The sequence below is a fragment of the Bubalus kerabau genome, chromosome X (assembly GCF_029407905.1).
Source record: "Bubalus kerabau isolate K-KA32 ecotype Philippines breed swamp buffalo chromosome X, PCC_UOA_SB_1v2, whole genome shotgun sequence".
In the NCBI taxonomy this organism is placed as follows: Eukaryota; Metazoa; Chordata; class Mammalia; order Artiodactyla; family Bovidae; genus Bubalus; species Bubalus kerabau.
The window spans coordinates 64823545-64831300 of record NC_073647.1 but is presented as its reverse complement, the minus strand read 5'-3'; the positions used below and the strand labels follow the sequence as shown (position 1 = coordinate 64831300).

Here is a 7756-nt window from a genome sequence, read left to right as displayed (position 1 = left end):
CCTGAGCCCAAGCTTGCTCTGCTCCCTGCACGATGGGCTAACGAATCAGAGATAAGGTGTTGAGGCAAGGAATGCGATTTTATCTGGAAAGCCATCTGACCTATCAGATGGCTGACTAATGTCTCAAAATAACCATCTTATCAGGGTCTGGATACAAGATTCCTTTATAGATCAGGTGGGAGGAGGTGAGGAAACAAAGTGAAAAGCCCATAAATGTTGTCAATATCTCTTAGAATGGCAGGCCTCGGGAAGGAGATGTTGAACTTCTTCCTTTCAGTCATCCACATGTGGATAGGGTCTTGAACAAAAGCAGTTTAGTTTAACAGTTAGGCAGAGGGGCAGGATTCTCTGAGGCAGCCATTGTGTATGACTAGAACAAAAGCAATGAAAAACAAGTCAAAGGAACAGCTCCAGCATGGGGTCAGAACTGGCTTTGCCCTGCAACGGAACTTGGGCGCACACTATGATCCAGGACTTTCATGTCTATGAATGTACTGGAGATCAGGGCTTCTCAACTGTTGACATTTTGGAAGAGACAATTCTGCGTTGTGGACTGTCCTGTCCATTGTAGGGTACTGAGCAGTGTCTCTGGCCTCTACCCACTAGGTGCCAGCAGCACATCCTCGGTTATGATGACCAAAAATGTTTCCAGACATTATCAAATGTTCCTTGGTTGGGGGGCATTGTGTATAAAATTGCCCTCAACTGAGAATCGAGAGAAACTCTCATGGATGGGCATCAGGGAATATGAATGAGAAAGTCCACTGCACACTGATTTGCAAAAAGATAAAAATGAAAACAACCCATATGTCCACAAACAGGAAATAGACACATTGTGGGATTTTCATATGATGGATAACTGTACAGCAAAGAAAACTGACTTATAAGTTGTACACATCAATATACATAAATCTCACCAACACAGGGTGATGGGGGAGGGGAGAAACACATGTAATACATCTAGGATAATTATATTTGCATACACTCCAAAATGGACAAGAAATAATGTAATTTGAAGGAACATGTCCATGCAGTGAATGTATAAATAAGTGAATTATTAATAAAGTTCAAGATAGTTGTTACCTCTGGGAAGGAATGAGAAAGTGAATCATGGAGGGCACAGGTAGGATTCAAAAGCATTGGCTATGTTCTAATTTTCAAGCTGTGTGATGGGTAAACAGGTTTTTATATTATTAAGATATACCTTACATATATGCTGTATTATCTTCTGTATATACGAAATAGTTCATAATTGATAAGGAACTGATGGGGACTAAAATATGGTGGGAAATGGAAATAAAGGCACTGGAGTACATAACAAATTGAATGAGAGGGAGAGAAAAAGAGCTAAGTTTTAGGTGCCTCTTGGAATAGTTTTAAACTGATTTTCTTCATGGATTTGGTGATGAGATCAATTCCTCATCTAAGCGCACATAAACCATTGCTTAGACTTCTAAGAAATGTAAGTTTCATGCCTCAAAACCTATGCTATAATACTATGTGATTCATATCACAGAGGACTTAATAATACCACATTTCACAAAACATCATTTTCCAAGAGCCCTGCCATGGTAAGAGTTTTGAATGTGTACTCCTTTGTATTCCTTGCAGTTACAAGCATCTGAAAATAGGGAGCTTAGAGTACAGTGATTCTTCATCACTAACTGTAGTATCATGAAACTATCCCTAAGTGGTAACAGAAAACCATTTCCATCTCTGGCACCCACCATACCCCTTTCTTTTTCTCCCAGTGGTAATCTCCCAGGTAGTGGAATAAAGGAGAGTTTTGGATCACATCCTTTCAGAAGATGGAGCCATAACCAAGGAAAAGATCAAAACACCCTAACCTTTCCTGGCTGAGGCAGATAGGTACAAGACAGGTCTTATCCTAAAGAAGCCCCAAATTTTCAAGGCTGAAGGACTCAGTGAGAATATATTCAATACATGTGAAAATAGGGAAACCCACAAACACCCAGAGTAACAGGAAAGGGTTTGTCCCTGACCTGATTTAGGGACCATCTCTCAGAGACCCAGAGAAGCCTGACACGTTAGAGCTTCAGCAACCTTCAGTGAAGCAAGGCTGAGGTTCCTCCCTCACCATGAGAGGCGTCATGTACATCTATGTGGATAATGTGGCCCACTTGTCCTGTGGCCTGTATACAAAGCCACCACCTCTTAGATTTCTCTCAGTCCTGAGAGTATAGCACTGACTGTGCCACTCAACCCTCAGAAGCACAGACTCAGTGAAGAGGCACACACATGCCTCTTGGGGCTGGGGACATGGGGCCACTTGGGGAGTAAATTCAGGGCCCTAGGTACCTGGACCATAATGAGAGGCAGGGACATGGACTCAAGAGTATGCACCAAAAAAGGCTTATCTCAAAAGGAGGTGTTTTTTGTTTCCAGTGAACCTCCAAAAATTCTTAAGCCCACATAAGGGCCTTTCGTATTAACTATGGCTATACATGGGTGGCTCAGTGTTAAGCAATTGCCTGCAATGCAGGAGACCCATGAGATGCAGGTTCAATCCCTGGCTCGGGAAGACCCCCTTCAAGAGGAAATGCCAACTCATTCCAGTATTCTCACTGGGCCAGTGAGACACTCCTATGGACAGAGGAGCCTGGAGGCCTACATTCCACAAGGTTGCAAAGAGTTGGACACGATTGAATTACATTACATTAACTATATTAACACAGAAATACACACACACACACACACACACACACACACACTCCTAGCATGGCATGAGCCAAACAACCAATCTGAAGCCTTTCAAGTGACACTCAGATCAGATCAGACCAGATCAGTCGCTCAGTCGTGTCCGACTCTTTGCGACCCCATGAATCGCAGCACGCCAGGCCTCCCTGTCCACCACCAACTCCCGGAGTTCACTCAGACTCACGTCCATTGGGTCAGTGATGCAATCCAGCCATCTCATCCTCTGTCGTCCCCTTCTCCTCTTGCCCCCAATCCCTTCCAGCATGAGTCTTTTCCAATGAGTCGACTCTTCCCATGAGGTGGCCAAAGTACTGGAGTTTCAGCTTTAGCATCGTTCCTTCCAAAGAAATCCCAGGGCTGATCTCCTACAGAATGGACTGGTTGGATCTCCTTGCAGTCCAAGTGACACTACATGGATAAATTTCTACTTGGACTGTTATTTCATTAAGCAACAATGAAAAAAGGTCTTGTGCCTTTTTTCTTTGTTCTAGCCATAAGTAATACTCTGTGATAATACATTTTTAAATGACAAAACCACAGTCATGGAAAAGGGTTGTGGATACCTTATACTAACTTCACTTTAACAAACCTTTATGAAGCACCTATGAAGAAGAAACCACAATGCTTTAGAAGAGACGCATAGAAGCCTATAAGTTCCGAAGCTCACACTTGAGGGAGTCGGGGAGAAACATTAATAAATAATGTTAATATACTCAAGGATATGAGATGAACTAGCACAGAAAATAGGAAAAGGTATTGCTGCTAACTAGCGAGCATTCAAGTGGCCTGAACTAAATACAGAAATAAGGCCTTCTACCCCAAACCCCTGGTTCTCTCCTCTGATCCTCGCTACTCTGCTCAAATAGCACTTTACAGTTTTCCTTCAGGAAGTTCCAGATATTAGGCCCATTTCTCCTTTCAATTTTCTTTAGATGAGGAGATATTTCAGACCTAGACCAAGGTACAGAGATTACTACACCCATGCAACCATCGCTCATCTTAAAAACAAAAGATTACAAATAAAATTTAAACCCATTATACCTCTCCCCTGTTGAAATCTCCCTCTATTGAATAAGATTTAACCACTGTCCTAAATAAGGTTATTGTTTTCATACACACCTTTCTGCATGCTACATATGTATGCATCACACCTAGTTATACCTTTTACTACAAATATATGAACCTATAATCGATATAAGAACTGTTGCATCTTTTTAAACTTCACATATGTATGGTATCATAATGCCTTTCCCCTTTCAGAAGTAGGTTTTATCTATTTGTCACTTCGACCCCTGAACCTTTGCCCCTTGCTATAAGCTGTATTTTGTCCCCCTAAAAAGTTATGTTGAAGTTTTACCCCTTGAACCTGTAAATGTGACATTCTTTGGAACTAGGATATTTGCAGGTATAATAGTTAAGATGAGGTCATACTGGATTAGGGTGGGTCCTTAAATCAGTGTGACTGATATTCTTATGAGAAGAGAAAGGACAAAGAAACAGACAGGGGAAAACGCTATGTGACGATGGAGATGCCAACGACTGACAGCAACCACCAGAAACTAGGAGAGTGGCGTGAAACAGATTCTCCCTCAGTGCCTCCGGAAGGGACCGCCGTTGCTGATACCTTGACCTCAGACTTCTGGCCTCCAGGACTGAGATAACGTATTTCTGTTGTCTTAAGCCATCTGGTTTGTGGCAATTTGTTACGGTAACCTTAGGACACTCACACACCCCTCTTTGTGTCTCAAGCCCCTGAGAATTCTAGTGTCTTCCTAAGTCCAGATCTTACCACCCTGTTTAGTTTACCTGCAACAGTACCAAGTCAGTGAATTAAGGATGATCCTGCAGTGGGTGTAGTAAACCTTTCCCCCACTGCTCTAAACCAGTGGTTCTGAAACTTCAGTGTGCTTCAGTAGCACCTGGAGGACTGTAAAACCCTGATGGCTAGCGGCCTACCCTCAGAATTTCCAACGCAGTAGGTCTGGAGCAGGGTCTGAGAATGTGCATTGCAAACAAGTTCCCAGCTGATGCTGATGCTGCTGTTCCAGGCAAGCTAGGTCATCCAACAGTTCCTTTCAATAAAATACAGTAGAGGCTAGGGCACCATCACGCAAATTATTTACAATCGTATATTTTAATTTATTTGGGGCTGCAATAAAAGGATTTAAAACAGGCTTGACAAATAGCGGAAAGAAATCCCTTTCAGTGACAGTAAGGTGGGCCAAAATAAATAGAACAATGATAGATTTGAGTCAGTGGTATTTATGGGGAAAAACAAAACAAAACAAAACAAAACTACAGCTTATTACTTTCAAACAAGCTTTTATTTCCAATGTGAACAATACTATCACATTATCTGTAAAAGGTAAGAGTCAAGTCAGATGTCAGTAGTTAGTATCACTTTGGGGCATTGAAACTTTGAAACAAAATTAGTATTTCAGGCTAATGAAAACAAGAATATCCATGAAGAACAGATTCATCTTTGCTTTTGCTGTCTGCTTTTTCTATGCCTTCCCACTGTAGGATGAAATAAGAGCCAGTTAACAATTGTACCTGAATAACATGCAGTGACTTTCTAAATATGAGTCAACACTATCTACATCTGTTTTCTCAATGTTTTCTTCTTGTGACCCAGACCCTTGGTGATCAGGGTGCACCTCATTGCTCACGCAAAACTTATCTCCCTCTTGCCCACCACTATAAATGCTTGCTGTTTCCTTGAAAGGCCACACTGTTATTTAAATAAGCCATTCCCCCTAAAAAACTGGTGTTCCCTTGCACAAATCATCAATCCCTTATATTTCCAGACCTTCAGGTTGAACATCTGTAAAATGAGGATGAGGCTTTATCAAACAACCACATGCATGAAAACTAAGAAAGAGTGAGAGAATGAGTGAGAGAGACTAAAAGATGAATGAACAGAGGAAAGCGAAACAAAGATTTAATTACCAAATCAGTGACAGCCAATAATATTACTGAGACTAGTTTCCTTTTCTTTTGAATAAAAAATCTAAATTGAACTAATATTTGTGAATTAATCCTGAAGTGCAGTTCTCTTGAAACCCTTAACATCTCACTACTTTGTAAGGAATCGCTTTCTCAAAGTCATTGCCAGTACAAGAGACTACAATTCTGTGGCCAGGTGATGATGACCCAGCTAATGCATGGCCTAGTCACTGTAGCTGCTGCTTCTGGTGACCATTCTCTAAACAAGCACTGGTCTCCATTTCCAGGTCTGGTAAATTTCCCATCTGTAGTAGACTTAAAGCTACAGGACAAAGGACTTGTGGCAATAAATGAAATACATTTCAGAACACACTGCCTCCTACATTATCTAGAATTCATTATTAACAATAAACTGTTTTTCCAAAATTAAATTTCAACAATTTTCTTATTTACTTTACAGAAGAAAAATTAAAAAATATAAAGCTGTTTTTAACAGGTATGTGTCAGGAATGGTTATGTCCTACGAAAGCCTATACAATAATACCTGTATTATCCAGAGCTGCTTTTTGCTGAGACCACATCCATTCAGAGTCCTTCAGGTTTTTCCTTTCCATCCTCTTCCTCTTCATCAGTGTTTTCATACTGATCCTCACCCTCATCATTGGGGCAGAATGATGCAGACATTGGGGTCCAAAGTTGGCAGGGAAAATATCCCAACTGAAAATCAGCAGCAGAGTCTAGGCCTGAGAGAAGAGAAATAGGTTTAATAAAAGAAACAACAAATAATACCTGGATGCATTTCTAGCCTCCCATCATGTCTGCTGCTTGACAATTTTCACAAACATTTTCCCCCTCTCTCCAGTAGATCGGCACACAGATCTCTCTGATTATTTCTGGCCCCTTTGGAGAAGGGATCCCAATCATTTGATACTGGTACCATTTTGTATGGGTTTGTCGGAACTTCAAGGGAAAAAATGCTCCTTTGACTTAAAGACAAATTCTATGGGGATGCTCACAGATTCCTCAGTCGCTGAAAAGTGCCCCTGTGCTATGTCATCATTTTCTCAGATCCTCCTACCGAGAATATTCACATTTGTTAAAGCCGTTGACCAAAAGGGAGGGATGCCACTTGTTTGCCTCTAGGTTGGTAGAAGGCAGCATGCTTTTTCTCGAGACCATGAAGGTCTACAGAACTGGGCTTCCACTTGTGTCAATTGTGCCTGGAGGTTTTTGAGAGTTCTGACCCACTGCGTGGCAGCTAGAGACCTACCTGCCTTTGAGCTCAATGGCCCCACAAGGGCTCAGCCACCACTTGCCCGCCTCAGCCCCTCCGGGATCACAGGCCTCAACCTCCCAGTCTCAGAGGCAGCAGTCAGGGCTTCCTCGCCCAGAACTCGGCCTCCACTGCTGGTTCCTCTGTCTTCTAGGAAGCAACGCCCTCCGCAGGATCCCGCAGCTCCCAGGGTGGAGCGCCCTCCACCGGGTACTCACCCTGCAAGACTCTGCCTCCTTCTCCCACGTCTTCCTGCTCCTGAGGAGGCACCGGACCTTCTCCAGGCTCCGAGGGTGGCTGGGAGCGGCCCCTGGCCATCAGGCGGTCAGTGGGAGGCCGGAACAGGACACGTTTGTTGCCATGGAAATTGTGTAGAAAGGAGTCGACGTCACTCCAGAACAGGGGCCCAAACGTCTCCACGCAGAACCCAAGGCCTATTACCCCTGCCGCACCCTCCTGCTCACTGTCGTCCTCCTCTTCCTCGCCCTCTCCAGACAGGTGCTCCTCCTCCTCCACGTCCTCCAAGTCGAAGTCAATCTCACCCTCTTCCTCGTCCTCCTGCATCTCTACATCTTCCTCCATCTCCTCCTCCTCTAACGGCTCTCTACCACATTCCTCTTCCACTGCGGCCTGTGGCCAACCCTGCTCCCCGGGAAGGGCTCTGGAGACCTCCAAGGAAGCCAGAAGAGCCGTGGCCTCCTCGACTCCTTCCGTCCCCTCCCAAGCAGATGCTTGGACCCCAAGGAGACTGGGGTCACGGCCCGCTCCGCCACCAGCTCTCTCCGGGCCACCTGGGATCCAATAGTGCTCCTCTATGGC

The 7756-nt window shown here is 43.7% G+C and overlaps 1 long non-coding RNA gene across 1 annotated transcript; it reads right to left on the bottom strand.

The window, feature by feature from the left end:
- Window positions 1-5055: 5055 nt before the first annotated feature.
- LOC129638996 (uncharacterized) lies at window positions 5056-7078 on the bottom strand. Its single transcript, XR_008708125.1, has 3 exons — window positions 6935-7078; window positions 6209-6407; window positions 5056-5235 (listed from the first exon to the last, which is right to left on the bottom strand). It is a non-coding gene; the product is annotated as an uncharacterized LOC129638996 (long non-coding RNA).
- Between the last annotated feature and the right edge of the window lie 678 nt (window positions 7079-7756).